Consider the following 16,767-nt stretch of genomic DNA (forward strand, 5'->3'; position numbering starts at 1 on the left):
GAGGTTTTGACCTCTATATGAGACGTTTTTCAAAGACTGCATTTATTTTTAAAACAAACCATAACCTTTATTTCATAAATAAAGGTTTAAAAAGCTTTACATAGATTATCAAATAATGATAATCTAAAATATCCTGTTTACACACGACCATTACATAATGGTTTACAATACAAATATGTTACATCGAAATCAGTTTCTTGAATGCAGTTTTTACACAATATCATACAAACATGGACTCCAAATCTTGTCCTTATTTTAGTAGGCAATAGCGGAAGCTCTTAATATTCACCTGAGAATAAACATGCTTTAAACGTCAACAAAAATGTTGGTGAGTTATAGGTTTAACCTATATATATCAAATACTAACAATAGACCACAAGATTTCATATTTCAATACACATCCCATACATAGAGATAAAAATCATTCATATGGTGAGCACCTGGTAACCGACATTAACAAGATGCATATATAAGAATATCCCCATCATTCCAGGACACCCTTCGGATATGATATAAATTTTGAAGTACTAAAGCATCCGGTACTTTAGATGGGGTTTGTTAGGCCCAATAGATCTATCTTTAGGATTCGCGTCAATTAGGGTGTCTGTTCCCTAATTCTTAGATTACCAGACTTAATAAAAAGGGGCATATTCGATTTCGATAATTCAACCATAGAATGTAGTTTCACGTACTTGTGTCTATTTTGTAAATCATTTATAAAACCTGCATGTATTCTCATCCCAAAAATATTAAATTTTAAAAGTGGGACTATAACTCACTTTCACATATTTTTACTTCGTCGAGAAGTAAGACTTGGCCACTGGTTGATTCACGAACCTATAACAATATATACATATATATCAAAGTATGTTCAAAATATATTTACAACACTTTTAATATATTTTGATGTTTTAAGTTTATTAAGTCAGCTGTTCTCGTTAGTAACCTACAACTAGTTGTCCACAGTTAGATGTACAGAAATAAATCGATAAATATTATCTTAAATCAATCCACGACCCAGTGTATACGTACCTTAGTATTGATCACAACTCAAACTATATATATTTTGGAATCAACCTCAACCCTGTATAGCTATCTCCAACATTCACATATAGAGTGTCTATGGTTGTTCCGAAATATATATAGATGTGTCGACATGATAGGTCGAAACATTGTATACGTGTCTATGGTATCTCAAGATTACATAATATACAATACAAGTTGATTAAGTTATGGTTGGAATAGATTTGTTACCAATTTTCACGTAGCTAAAATGAGAAAAATTATCCAATCTTGTTTTACCCATAACTTCTTCATTTTAAATCCGTTTTGAGTGAATCAAATTGCTATGGTTTCATATTGAACTCTATTTTATGAATCTAAACAGAAAAAGTATAGGTTTATAGTCAGAAAAATAAGTTACAAGTCGTTTTTGTAAAGGTAGTCATTTCAGTCGAAAGAACGACGTCTAGATGACCATTTTAGAAAACATACTTCCACTTTGAGTTTAACCATAATTTTTGGATATAGTTTCATGTTCATAATAACAATCATTTTCTCAGAATAACAACTTTTAAATTAAATTTTATCATAGTTTTTAATTAACTAACCCAAAACAGCCCGCGGTGTTACTACGACGGCGTAAATCCGGTTTTACGGTGTTTTTCGTGTTTCCAGGTTTTAAATCATTAAGTTAGCATATCATATAGATATAGAACATGTGTTTAGTTGATTTTAAAAGTCAAGTTAGAAGGATTAACTTTTGTTTGCGAACAAGTTTAGAATTAACTAAACTATGTTCTAGTGATTACAAGTTTAAACCTTCGAATAAGATAGTTTTATATATATGAATCGAATGATGTTATGAACATCATTACTACCTCAAGTTTAGTAGGTAAACCTACTGGAAGTGACAAGAAATGATCTAGCTTCAAAGGATCTTGGATGGCTTGAAAGTTCTTGAAGTTGGATCATGACACAAAAACAAGTTCAAGTAAGATTTTTACTCGAATTAAGATAGTTTATAGTTATAGAAATTGAATCAAAGTTTGAATATGAATATTACCTTGAATAAGAAAGATAACCTACTGTATATAACAAAGGTTTCTTGATCTTAGATGATTACTTGGAATGGATTAGAAAGCTTGGAAGTAAATTAGTAAACTTGAAGGGATTTTTGAAGTGTTCTTGAAGTGTTCTTCCTATGATGATTATAGCTTGATTCTTGAAGTGATTTTTGATGAAGATGATGATTAACTACTGGAAAAATACGTTCATAATAGTGTGTGTGTGTTGAGAGAGAATTAGAAAGAGAATTGGAAGTGAAATGGAGTGAATGATGAGTGGTAATTGGTGAGTGGTGAGTAGGGTTAAAAGGAGTTCTAGTTAGTTGACTAGCTCATAGTAGAAGTTAAAATTGATTAGTCATACATGACATAATCAAAAGTGGAATCTCATGCTAGTTCCTATTGGTATATACCCATAGTAAGTACGTTTTGAAGCTGTGTATAATACGGGTAAGAATACGACTAGAATTCTTGATGAAAGAAAAGAATGGGAAAGTAACTGTAACCATTTTCGTTAAGTATGAGTGTTTTGATATATGTATTGAAGTCTTCTAAAAGTATTTTAATACATCTAAATACACTACATGTATATACATTTTAACTGAGTCGTTAAGTCATCGTTAGTCGTTACATGTAAGTGTTGTTTTGAAACCCTTAAGTTAATGATCTCAATTAATGTTGTTAACCCATTGTTTATTATATCTAATGAGATATTAAATTATTATATTATCATGATATTATGATATATTAATATATCTATCTTAATATGATATATATACATTTAAATGTTGTTACAACGATAATCGTTACATATATGTCTCGTTTCGAAATCCTTAAGTTAGTAGTCTTGTTTATATGTATATAACTCATTGTTAATATACTTATGGAGATACTTACTTATCATAATCTCATGTTAACCATATGTATATCCATATATATATATCGTCATGTCGTTTTTACAAGTTTTAACGTTCGTGAATCGCCGGTCAACTTGGGTGGTCAATTGTCTATATGAAACATATTTCAATTAATCAAGTCTTAACAAGTTTGATTGCTTAACATGTTGGAAACATTTAATCATGTAAATATCAATCTCAATTAATATATATAAACATGAAAAAGTTCGGGTCACTACACGCTCTTCCCATGTGATCGCAAGATCAAGGTTTGAATGTACACATCAATGACAGTCCTAGCCGTATTCATGAAAGGTCTTCCTAATACTACTGGTGTCATACACCATCCCAATCCATCTGGACTAAGTAACCAACATCTGGTCCCATTGCGATGATCGACTCTAAGTAATATCTCTAATATGAGCAAATGCACAGCGGAAGATTTCTTTCAAACCTGAGAATAAACATGCTTTAAAGTGTAAACCAAAAGGGTTGGTGAGTTTATAAGTTTATCATAAAACAATAAAATTCATCATTTTGATAGACCACAAGTTTTAAATGGTGCATGATACAAATGTGCCCGAATCCTATACCCACTTGTAATGTACATGCGATATCTTTTAAATACAGTACACCTTTGTCGTGTACGAAACCATGTTTCATAAATCTTAGTAACCGTACACATATCTCGTGCACAAAAATAACATACACATAACCAGTGTATAAAATCATTCACTCGATACATAACATTCATATCAATTGGTGGCAATTATCATGTCCACATAATTCAACGGTGGCAATTATCATGTCCACATAATTCAACGGTGGCAATTATCATGTCCACATAATTCAACGGTGGCAATTATCATGTCCACATAACTTAATAATAATCCGCAGAACTTCTGTCTGCATAATAATTCATTCGAGGAATGTTTTACTAGTGTCTATCTCGTCAAACATTTATAAAAGCATTTCATGTATTCGCAGTTCAAAACATATTTCAAAAGTATTTAATAAAGCAGTTGTAAAAACAGCGCAAGTATTCTCAGTCCCAAAAATGTAAAGAGTAAAAGGGAGCAAATGAACTCACCATACTGTATTTTGTAGTAAAAATACATATGACGTCATTTAACAAGTGTAGGGTTGACCTCGGATTCACGAACCTATATTATTCATATATTTATTAAAACATATTCTTGTAATCGAACAATTTATTTATATATTAATTTATATATTATATATTTAATTGGTGTTTATATTCAAAATGATTATTATTTATATAGTTATATTAATATATCCATATTTATATATATAATTGTTTAGTGTTATATTTAAAATCAATAGTTTGTTATATGTAAATATTTATATAAATAATATTAATAAGTTTGATATATATGTAGTTATGTAAAATATTAATAATAAAAATATTGATATTGTTAGTAATAATACTAATAGTTACAAAAGTGTTTCTAATACTAATATTAATGAAAATAATGATAATAATAATAATAATAACCCTAGGATTCATCATACTTAATAATAATAATAATAATAATAATAATATTCAATTTTTGTAACTATAATCATACTAATAATACTACTTTTAAAATTACTAAGGATAATAATGCTTCTAATACCTATAATTCTAAACTTGATAATAATAATAATTATAATAATAATAATAGTAATCAAAATTAATAATAATAACTTATAATTAATAATAATAACATAACAATAATAATAATAAGGAAGCAATAATAAAAATTTAATAACTACCTCAAGTGTAAGCTTTTCTAAAAAGATTTGTCACAGGCAGGGCTCGAACCCGTGACCTCCAGAATAACGCAAACACTCCTAAACCACTTGTTCTACTCGTTTTTCTGAATAAATCTCGAGTTTATATTATGTAACCTATATAATCGTCAGTCCCTCTTCTTCTTCTTTTTTTAAAAAAAATATGCCATGGCCGAGGATTGAACCCTCGACCTCTTGAATAAGCAAGCTCATCTCTAACCAATACTCTATCTGTTTCATTTCTGACTTGGATCACAGAAAAAAATATATAACCCGAAAATCTATCAGTGCTTTCTTCTTCATTAAGATCAACGTAATCACTCATCATCGATATCATCATCGTGTACCCTCATCGATTCAGAAGTATAATTAACAATACGTTCATCATTATCAACATCGATTATCATCATAAATCATGATCATCATCTTAATCACTTCTATCATCGTTATCATAATCATACCCATTATCTTAATTCTAATAACAATCATAATCATTTTACATGATCATCATCTAAATCATTAGTATCATCATCTAGCATCATCGCATCAAATATCACCTCATCACCGTATGTTTAATCTTTTAAACCCGACAATTCTTTTCTTCCATCTCAACATCTCAGTTCTACAACTTAATATAGAACTCGGCCCAATACACAATAAAGCTTACGGCCTACAACATAAAATGGAAATGGACCTTGGTCTGATATCACTCATAAGCCTACTAGTCCCATGCGGCCCACATATCCAAATTGAAAGAAAAGTTGTTTCGTCCGGGGAAAAAATAAAAGAACAGAACGTCACCTAGCTATACCCTTTATCCTATGTAATCCACTATCAATTACTTTACTGTATGTGGTTTATATTTTAGGAAAATGTAGGCCCAAAAGTAATTGAATTGCTTGGTTTCTTGGCAGATCAAACGTAACATATCATTATTATTATCCGTTTAAAAAAATTGCATGGCATAAGTTAGTGGAAATTTAATCGATAGGTCCCCTTCTTGGTCGGCCATATTTCTTTGTTCCTCTTGCCTTTTTGATTATGCACCGTATAAATATCCTACTCCTTTTCCAGGTTTGACGACATAAACCTCAAAGAGGTATGGCTGTTGTAGCCGTGACATATTCCCACACCTAGCGTATTCCTTTTTCTTTATATGACAATAATATTTATGTTTGTTATCTTGTTTTTCTTCAGTTCATTTGATTATGAGTTGGTGATCTAGTGGCGGTGGTGGTTTAAAGGAAAAACAAAGACAAGGTGTAATAGCAGCAGTTTAGTAGGAACAATGAATGTTTCAGCGACAAGACCAGAAAATAGAAGGGTAGTATCGATTTCTTGGTGCCTCATAGTGTTGGTTTGGTGATCGAGATGGAGTGTTTTTGTGGTTATGTTTGAAAGGTGGTGGATTATGTGGTTTTAATTGGTTTCGGGTTGTCTTTGTTTTGAAACAGGAAATATAAGTGGTGGCTCATGGTGGAGATGGTTTGAGGTGACATGGTGGTTAATGGTTATTCTTGGTTATTTTTAGTCGAGAGAGAAGGAGACGGGTTGTGGGATTGAATTTCTATGTTTTTCCTTCGAATTATGAATTATGTTATCAAAAGATTATATTGATGTTATTAGATGCAATCACATCTATCATGACTCAATTAATAGCTGTTTACTAGTTTGATTGGTACGATCCAGATAAATCATTCAGAATAAAACAAACGATCCTAATAGCTTTTGTATGTTAATATGACTAATTGGAATGATCCATACCAGGTTGTAGTAAAAAAATATTTATAAAACAGTTTGATATAGATGGGAAACTGAATACGTAGATTTCTGTATACATGTGTATATAATCGAAAGTTTATGTATATACGTATATAGCTGTATGTATTTATATGTTTAATAGTATTTTATACAGGTATATTTACTTGATCATAATCTATATATATACATATTTTAATAATAATATTAATACTAATAATAATCATATAAATAATAATAATAAAATTTATAATATTGGTAATAATATTAATAATCCGAAAATAATTATATTATAATAATAATAATAATAATAATAATAATAATAATAATAATAATAATAAGTCATAATAATAATATCACTAATACTACTAATAATAATAATTGGATTAATAATATTAATACTAATGTTACTAATAATAATAATTTATGATAATTATACTAGTAATTATGATATTAGTATTAATAATAATACCAACAATTCTTAATGATAATGGTAATAATAATACCTATTAATAATATTACTAATGATAATATAACCAATCAAATGAATCAATTTTCATATTATGTTTTATATATGGTAATATTAATAACACTGAAAATAATAATTATGATAATGTTAAAATATATTAGTTTATTAATTAAGTAATATTTAATGATTATTTTACATATTACATGATAACATTTATTGAATTACAATATAATAATTATTGATAGCAATCCAATATATATATATATATATATATATATATATATATATATATATATATATATATATATATATATATATATATATATATATATATATATATATATATATTTACACACAACTGTTCGTGAATCATCGGGCATAGTCAAAAGGGTAATTGATGACATGAATATAGTTTCAAAGTTTTCGAGACTCAACATTACAGATTTTACTTATCGTGCAGGAAACATATAAAGATTAAAGTTTAAATTTGATCGGAAATTTCCGGGTCATCACAGTACCTACCCGTTAAAGAAATTTCGTCCCCGAAATTTGATAGAGGTCGTCATGGATAACAATTAGAATGTTTTTATGATAAATATTAGTTGATAATTAGAGTTTTATCATAATTGAATAATATGGATAACACCATTTGATGTTGTGAAGAGTACGCGTGAAGCTATCACCAAAGAGTGAAAGGAGTAGGTATAGATTTGTCATATCTTTTGACGTAGACAGGTTGATTTCCAGAGTTCAAGAGATTTGGGGAAGATCTTAGTAACAAGATTTGATTCTTCGATAATTAAGGAAATTAGGATCCGCTTTAAATGCGATCATCCGTTTTGATTGCTTTGTCAGATATTTTACTATAAATTCACCCCCTTCGTTTTCTTACAACTCACACATTCTATTCTTTCTCCCTCAACCCATACTTTAAAGCATTCGTTAAAATGTTTCATCCAGTTCTGATTTTTTTTATATAATCCTGACTTTCATATCTATCATTCTTCTTTTTCACCTGCCACCGGAGGAAGTTATTTTCTTCTACCATTACCTTGGGGTTATAGTGTTATTAACTTTCCCGTGCCTTTACGTGGCAATACGTATTGATATGCACGGTTTGTAATTTCCGGGTTGTCGTTGGGCTTTATATCTCCCCTTATGTTTCAAAGCTTTTTTGCCTTTCTATTCTCTTCTCGACCTCTGGTAAAGCGAGTAATGGTCCAGAATTTGCAGATATGAATTTCGGAATGAACATTGTTAATGTTCTAAGAAGGAAATCGTAATGGCACGATCTTGATTTGGTAAATTACCAGAATATCCTAAAAGATAAAACTATCAAGAAGATATATTCTTAATGTACTTGGAGATTGAAGAGAATGTAAGAGTCGTGTAAATGGCACATGATGATGGTATGTTCTGTGAATCATCATATTCCATTAGAAACTCAGCATGAATTACTGTAATATAATCACGTTGATCAAGTGTCATTATATTATACTAACTCATGCATCAGTTCCCAACACTACTTCAAAAACATTCATATTTTAGATTCGAATTTCTCAGAATTTAGAAACTAAAACAGTTTTCCTTTCTGATGTAACACTGATATCGCGAAGAGATAAACAATTTCGGATGAGAATATTTATGAAAATATCCTCAGAAATATCGAAGATATTTATGATGATATTTTCGAATTTCTAAGTTCGATGGTTGATGAAGAAGGATTTTCCGCAAGATTTTAACATGAGTACGGAGCTAGATATTCGTTGAAGGTTTCATCTGATCCAGAATTACCTGGTTTCTTTGAATATATGGTATGGTCCTTGTATTTGGCCTTGGTCTCCTTCATGGTTTGTTCAATCTGTTTTTCAGTACCAAATTTTCTATCGAGCGTTCCTAACACTCCTTTCTTTATCATCGACTTTTGGCCGTTTAGACCATCTACAATTTTTCTGTTTCCTCTGCATTTAATGCTACGATATCTGAATCATCGGTTATCAACCTGAGGTGGTTTCAGGGGAATTGTGTTTTTAGATGATTAAACGCTGATGGTAATATGGTGACATATAAAAGGTTCCCCGGTAACAATAAAAGAGCATACATATAAATCAAGGTGATAATAAGGTTGTTTCGAACAAAAATTCGAAGTTGATTTGCTGGAGCCGTGACAAAATTTGCTACTTTGAAAGGAATTTCCAAGTTATTTTGGGTAATAATAACACTAAAGGAATTTGCACAGATACGTGTTAAACGTTTACTCAGGTTCCGAGAGTTTTCAAGTGCATAACTATATGCATCAATCTCTTCTTACATAGATGAAGTGCGGTTGGTTCATCCTCTCAATTGATGTGTTTTCAAGAATCATGAAAGGTTTGAACGCAGATTGTAATCGTCAAGATACAAATGAGGTTTAAGATGAAATCAAGTGACAAACTTGAAGAATTGTTTAGTTTCATATGTTATAATCAATATTTTAATTCATTTTAATTGTCCACTGTTGGTAGTCCTTAGTTGATTAGTCCACAGTTAGCTAGGATTTTGTTAGCGTGGATTCTTAACAAAATTTCTCATAGTTAATTTGTTTGTTTCTAACAAATTTTATTCCGTCAAATGTTTTCTTCATTATGCCACTTGTTGGATTCTGATAGGTCAAAATCCAAATATGAAATTTGAATGGAAATGGTTATTCTGTGGTGAACGGATTCATTTATCTGTGGATGTAAGTAGGATAGGAAATGACTGTTGAATCAGATTTGAAGAATGTACAGTGTAACTTATTAATGTGGAATCTTAAATATTCCTCGGGTATTACCTACCCGTTAAAATATTTTCATCATTAACAGTTTGTACAAAAGAATTTTTAATCAAAATCTTTATGAAAATATACTTACATATATATTTTCTTCAGATGTAATCATGAATTTAATGAGTCAATATAATATTAGACTCATTTGATTTTCGGTTTGAGCTAGAATAAGTAATCTCTAAAACTGTTAGGAACCACATATTCTTCGCAGAATATTAATGAAGTTATGGTTCAATACTTCATTGTTAATTGCTGTTGGTACTCCTTGGTATCCATGGTGCGTATGATGTTGATGTTCGTGGGACAGATTGTGAAATTGAGGATTGGGATGCGGATGTTGTTGTTGGTGGTACTGTTGATGCCAGTAATGTGGCTGAAACTTGTACATTTTGCACCATATTTTTCAAGGCTACAACTCGGATGCGAAGCTAGTTGACTTATTACTCCGAAATGATTGTCGGTAGGAACGAGCGAGTGAATAGGGTTTTGAATTTGAGATAGTATATAATCATAGCGAAATATTCGGAAAATGAGGGTGGAATTGGTGTTTCTAATAGGTTCACCGGTAAGTGCTTCAGGTTCTTCGCCAAGAGAGCAATTTGGTTAATGGAAGGGATCATCTTCTTCTCGTTTCCATTGGTTAAGTCGACTACGAACTCATCAGATGAATTGGGGATGGATGATTGATTGATTCGTTCTGGTGACGCTGCTTTCGGAGCTGGAGTGGGACTCCATATCGGAATCCGAGGGACTTGAACTAGTGGTGAGTTCCATTGCGTACGATTGAATAAAGGATTTTTCGATATGAAATGATTTTCGGATATCGGATGATATTCTAATTACATAGAATACCTATACATAGTACAGAAGATCTCGTAAATTACGGAAGAATTTACGGAATACGTCAGGCAAAGTTTACAATAACAGATACGCTAAGATATGAATTAGCAGATACGCCAAGATATGAATTTTGTCTATACACTATTCATGCAATCAATGCAGTAAGACGTGTTTAGACTAAGAATGATAAGCAGGTAGTTTTCGATAAGAAATGATAAGCAAAACTTTTGATATGCGGACTAGGTTCAAGTCCAGACTCATTAATATAACCTAACAACTACTAGGTCGAAGTCCAGACTTCACTAATGCATCCTAACAACTACCGGTTAGACACACTAATGCAGACCTGGTTCACTAAGACTACCGCTCTGATACCACATATCATACACCATCCCAATCCATCTGGACGAAGTAACCAACATCTGGTCCCATTGCGATGATCGACTCCAAGTAATATCTCTAATATGAGCAAATGCACAGCGGAAGATTTCTTTCAAACCTGAGAATAAACATGCTTTAAAGTGTAAACCAAAAGGGTTGGTGAGTTTATAAGTTTATCATAAAACAATAAAATTCATCATTTTGATAGACCACAAGTTTTAAATGGTGCATGATACAAATGTGCCCGAATCCTATACCCACTTGTAATGTACATGCGATATCTTTTAAATACAGTACACCTTTGTCGTGTACGAAACCATGTTTCATAAATCTTAGTAACCGTACACATATCTCGTGCACAAAAATAACATACACATAACCGGTGTATAAAATCATTCACTCGATACATAACATTCATATCAATTGGTGGCAATTATCATGTCCACATAATTCAACGGTGGCAATTATCATGTCCACATAATTCAACGGTGGCAATTATCATGTCCACCTAATTCAACGGTGGCAATTATCATGTCCACATAACTTAATAATAATCCGCAGAACTTCTGTCTGCATAATAATTCATTCGAGGAATGTTTTGCTAGTGTCTATCTCGTCAAACATTTATAAAAGCATTTCATGTATTCGCAGTTCAAAACATATTTCAAAAGTATTTAATAAAGCAGTTGTAAAAACAGAGCAAGTATTCTCAGTCCCAAAAATGTAAAGAGTAAAAGGGAGCAAATGAACTCACCATACTGTATTTTGTAGTAAAAATACATATGACGTCATTTAACAAGTGTAGGGTTGACCTCGGATTCACGAACCTATATTATTCATATATTTATTAAAACATATTCTTGTAATCGAACAATTTATTTATATATTAATTTATATATTATATATTTAATTGGTGTTTATATTCAAAATAATTATTATTTATATAGTTATATTAATATATCCATATTTATATATATAATTGTTTAGTGTTATATTTAAAATCAATAGTTTGTTATATGTAAATATTTATATAAATAATATTAATAAGTTTGATATATATGTAGTTATGTAAAATATTAATAATAAAAATATTGATATTGTTAGTAATAATACTAATAGTTACAAAATTGTTTCTAATACTAATATTAATGAAAATAATGATAATAATAATAATAATAACCCTAGGATTCATCATACTTAATAATAATAATAATAATAATAATAATAATAATATTCAATTTTTGTAACTATAATCATACTAATAATACTACTTTTAAAATTACTAAGGATAATAATGCTTCTAATACCTATAATTCTAAACTTGATAATAATAATAATTATAATAATAATAGTAATCAAAATTAATAATAATAACTTATAATTAATAATAATAACATAACAATAACAATAATAATAATAAGGAAGTAATAATAAAAATTTAATAACTACCTCAAGTGTAAGCTTTTCTAAAAAGATTTGTCACAGGCAGGGCTCGAACCCGTGACCTCCAGAATAACGCAAACACTCCTAAACCACTTGTTCTACTCATTTTTCTGAATAAATCCCGAGTTTATCTTATGTAACCTATATAATCGTCAGTCCCTCGTCTTCTTCTTTTTTTAAAAAAAATATGCCATGGCCGAGGATTGAACCCTCGACCTCTTGAATAAGCAAGCTCACCCCTAACCAATACTCTATCTATTTCATTTCTGACTTGGATCACAGACAAAAATATATAACCCGAAAATCTATCAGTGCTTTCTTCTTTATTAAGATCAACATAATCACTCATCATCGATATCATCATCGTGTACTCTCATCGATTCAGAAGTATAATTAACAATACGATCATCATTATCAACATCGATTATCATCATAAATCATGATCATCATCTTAATCACTTCTATCATCGTTATCATAATCATACCCATTATCTTAATTCTAATCACAATCATAATCATTTTACATGATCATCATCTAAATCATTAGTATCATCATCTAGCATCATCGCATCAAATATCACCTCATCACCGTATGTTTAATCTTTTAAACCCGACAATTCTTTTCTTCCATCTCAACATCTCAGTTCAACAACTTAATATAGAACTCGGCCCAATACACAATAAAGGTTACGGCCTACACCATAAAATGGAAATGGACCTTGGTCCGATATCACTCATAAGCCTACTAGTCCCATGCGGCCCACATATCCAAATTGAAAGAAAAGTTGTTTCGTCCGGGGAAAAAAATAAAAGAATAGAACGTCACCTAGCTATACCCTTTATCCTATGTAATCCACTATCAATTACTTTACTGTAAGTGGTTTATATTTTAGGAAAATGTCGGCCCAATAGTAATTGAATTGCTTGGTTTCTTGGCAGATCAAACGTAACATATCATTATTATTATCCGTTTAAAAAAATCGCATGGCATAAGTTAGTGGAACTTTAATCGATAGGTCCCCTTCTTGGTCGGCCATATTTCTTTGTTCCTCTTGCCTTTTTGATTATGCACCGTATAAATATCCTACTCCTATTCCAGGTTTGACAACATAAACCTCAAAGAGGTATGGCTGTTGTAGCCGTGACATATTCCCACACCTAACGTATTCCTTTTTCTTTATATAACAATAATATTTATGTTTGTTATCTTGTTTTTCTTCAGTTCATTTGATTATGAGTTGGTGATCTAGTGGCGGTGGTGGTTTAACGGAAAAACAAAGAAAAGGTGTAATAGCAGCAGTTTAGTAGGAACAATGAATGTTTCAGCGACAAGAACAGAAAATAGAAGGGTAGTATCGATTTCTTGGTGCCTCATAGTGTTGGTTTGGTGATCGAGATGGAGTGTCTTTGTGGTTATGTTTGAAAGGTGGTGGATTATGTGGTTTTAATTGGTTTCGGGTTGTCTTTGTTTTGAAACAGGAAATATAAGTGGTGGCTCATGGTGGAGATGGTTTGAGGTGACATGGTGGTTAATGGTTATTCTTGGTTATTTTTAGTCGAGAGAGAAGGAGACGGGTTGTGGGTTTGAATTTCTATGTTTTTCCTTCGAATTATGAATTATGTTATCAAAAGATTATATTGATGTTATTAGATGCAATCACATCTATCATGACTCAATTAACAGCTGTTTACTAGTTTGATTGGTACGACCCAGATAAATCATTCAGAATAAAACAAACGATCCTAATAGCTTTTGTATGTTAATATGACTAATTGGAATGATCCGCACCAGGTTGTAGTAAAAAAATATTTATAAAACAGTTTGATATAGATGGGAAACTGAATACATAGATTTCTGTATACATGTGTATATAATCGAAAGTTTATGTATATACGTATATAGCTGTATGTATTTATATGTTTAACAGTATTTTATACAGGTATATGTACTTGATCATAATCTATATATATACATATTTTAATAATAATATTAATACTAATAATAATCATATAAATAATAATAATAAAATTTATAATATTAGTAATAATATTAATAATCCAAAAATAATAATAATAATATAATAATAATAATAATAATAATAATAATAATAATAATAATAATAATAATAATAATAATAATAATAATAATAATAATAATAATAATAATAATAATAAGAGTAATATTAATAACAAGTCATAATAATAATATCACTAATACTACTATTAATAATAATTGGATTAATAATATTAATACTAATGTTACTAATAATAATAATAATTTATGATAATTATACTAGTAATTATGATATTAGTATTAATAATAATACCAACAATTCATAATGATAATGGTAATAATAATACCTATTAATAATATTACTAATGATAATATAACCAATCAAATGAATCAATTTTCATATTATGTTTTATATATGGTAATATTAATACTACTGAAAATAATAATTATGATAATGTTAAAAGATATTAGTTTATTAATTAAGTAATATTTAATGATTATTTTACATGTTACATGATAACATTTATTGTATTACAATATAATAATTATTGATAGCAATCCTATATATATATATATATATATATATATATATATATATATATATATATATATACGTATATATATACGTATATATATTTACATATTTATTTACACACAACTGTTCGTGAATCATCGGGCATAGTCAAAAGGGTAATTGATGACATGAATATAGTTTCAAAGTTCTCGAGACTCAACATTATAGATTTTACTTATCGTGCAGGAAACATATAAAGATTAAAGTTTAAATTTGATCGGAAATTTCCGGGTCATCACAACTGGCGTGTGTAGGTCTTCCTTAATATCCATTTCTACGAAATCCGTAGGATATAAGAATTTGTCGACTTTCACCAAGACGTTCTCAACTATGCCCTTAGGATATCGAATTGTGTGATCGGCAAGTGGGATTGTCATTTTAGTTGGTGACAAGTCTCCTAACTCTAATCTCTTGTACAGAGAGTAGGGGATTATGTTGATACCTGCTCCTAAATCTGCTAGCGCATGAATGATTCCAGATTGGTAGATTGAACACGGAAAAATGAATCGGCCCGTATCTCCTAGCTTTGGTGGTAGAGAGTTTCTGAGTAATGCAGAGCATTCTTTACTCAGTGGAATTTTGTTAGAATCTGGTATCCTCTTCTTTGTAGAGAGAAGCCTTTGGATGAATCTCTTCTGGTTGGGGACTTTGGACATAGTGTCCAGGAATCTTCCATCAAGTTTGAAGGAATCAAGCTTGGATGGTTCCTCCTATTGACTTCCAGGATAGGGTACACGAACTAGAGTTGCAGGGGTCAGCTTCTGAGTATATGTCGATTTGTTCTTGTGTCTAGCTGACCTTCTCCATTGTTCTTCCTCTGGGACTACGGAATCCATTTGCTTAGCTTCCTCTGTGTGGGGATTTTAGATGTTATTACTTGGTAACCTTCCCTGTGGTCGAGTTTCAAGGCGTTGCGATAACTGTCAGAGCTGCGTCTCCAGACTTTTGAGTAGAGCCAATTGATTTCTCATTAGTATCTCCGTCTGATCTAGTCTGGCTGAAGTTCTCTGATTTAGCTGTTGTTGTCCTTGAATGAACTGAGTCAACTGATCATCAACTCCGAGAGTGGGGTTAGTTGCTTTTGTAATCTGGGTGGTAGGGGAATTTTCCTCGACTGTTGAACCAGTGAGTGAAAGTGGTTGATCATAGGTCAATTGAGATTGTTGGGCTGGATAAGGTGGGTATCGATAGCGAAAAGGCTGGTTGCCTTGCTGGAATTGATTAACCCTAAGTTGTTGGTTGAGTCCGAGATTTGGAGGGCGAGCGGGGTATTGAACGTAACAGACTGAACCGTCAGGGTTTTCGTACTCAACTTGATATTCTTCAGTGGGTTGCGGGTTAGTACAATTAACACAATCCTGAGCTTGATTGACCTGCTGCGGCTGCGTCTTCAATTCTCCGAGTTGTTTAGCGAGAGATTCCATCTTATCCGTGAGGGATTTGATGGCCTCCGTTTGATTGTTAAGTGCAGAAAGTGAGGCAGATGATGAAGTTGTTTCACCACTGTTCCAGTCATGATGATGCATTGTCATGTTCTCGAGCAATTCCCATGCTTCGTCTGCGGTTTGGTTCATCAGATTCCCTTGAGCTGCTGCATCGATCGTCGTCCTATGATTTACCGTAAGACCATTGTAGAAGGTACATATTTGGGCTGACCGTTCTAGCTGGTGATTAGGGCATTTTTTCAGCAGGGTTTTGAATCGCTTCCATGCAGTGTAAAGAGATT

This window comes from Rutidosis leptorrhynchoides, chromosome 6, assembly GCF_046630445.1.
Source record: "Rutidosis leptorrhynchoides isolate AG116_Rl617_1_P2 chromosome 6, CSIRO_AGI_Rlap_v1, whole genome shotgun sequence".
NCBI classification, from domain to species: Eukaryota; Viridiplantae; Streptophyta; class Magnoliopsida; order Asterales; family Asteraceae; genus Rutidosis; species Rutidosis leptorrhynchoides.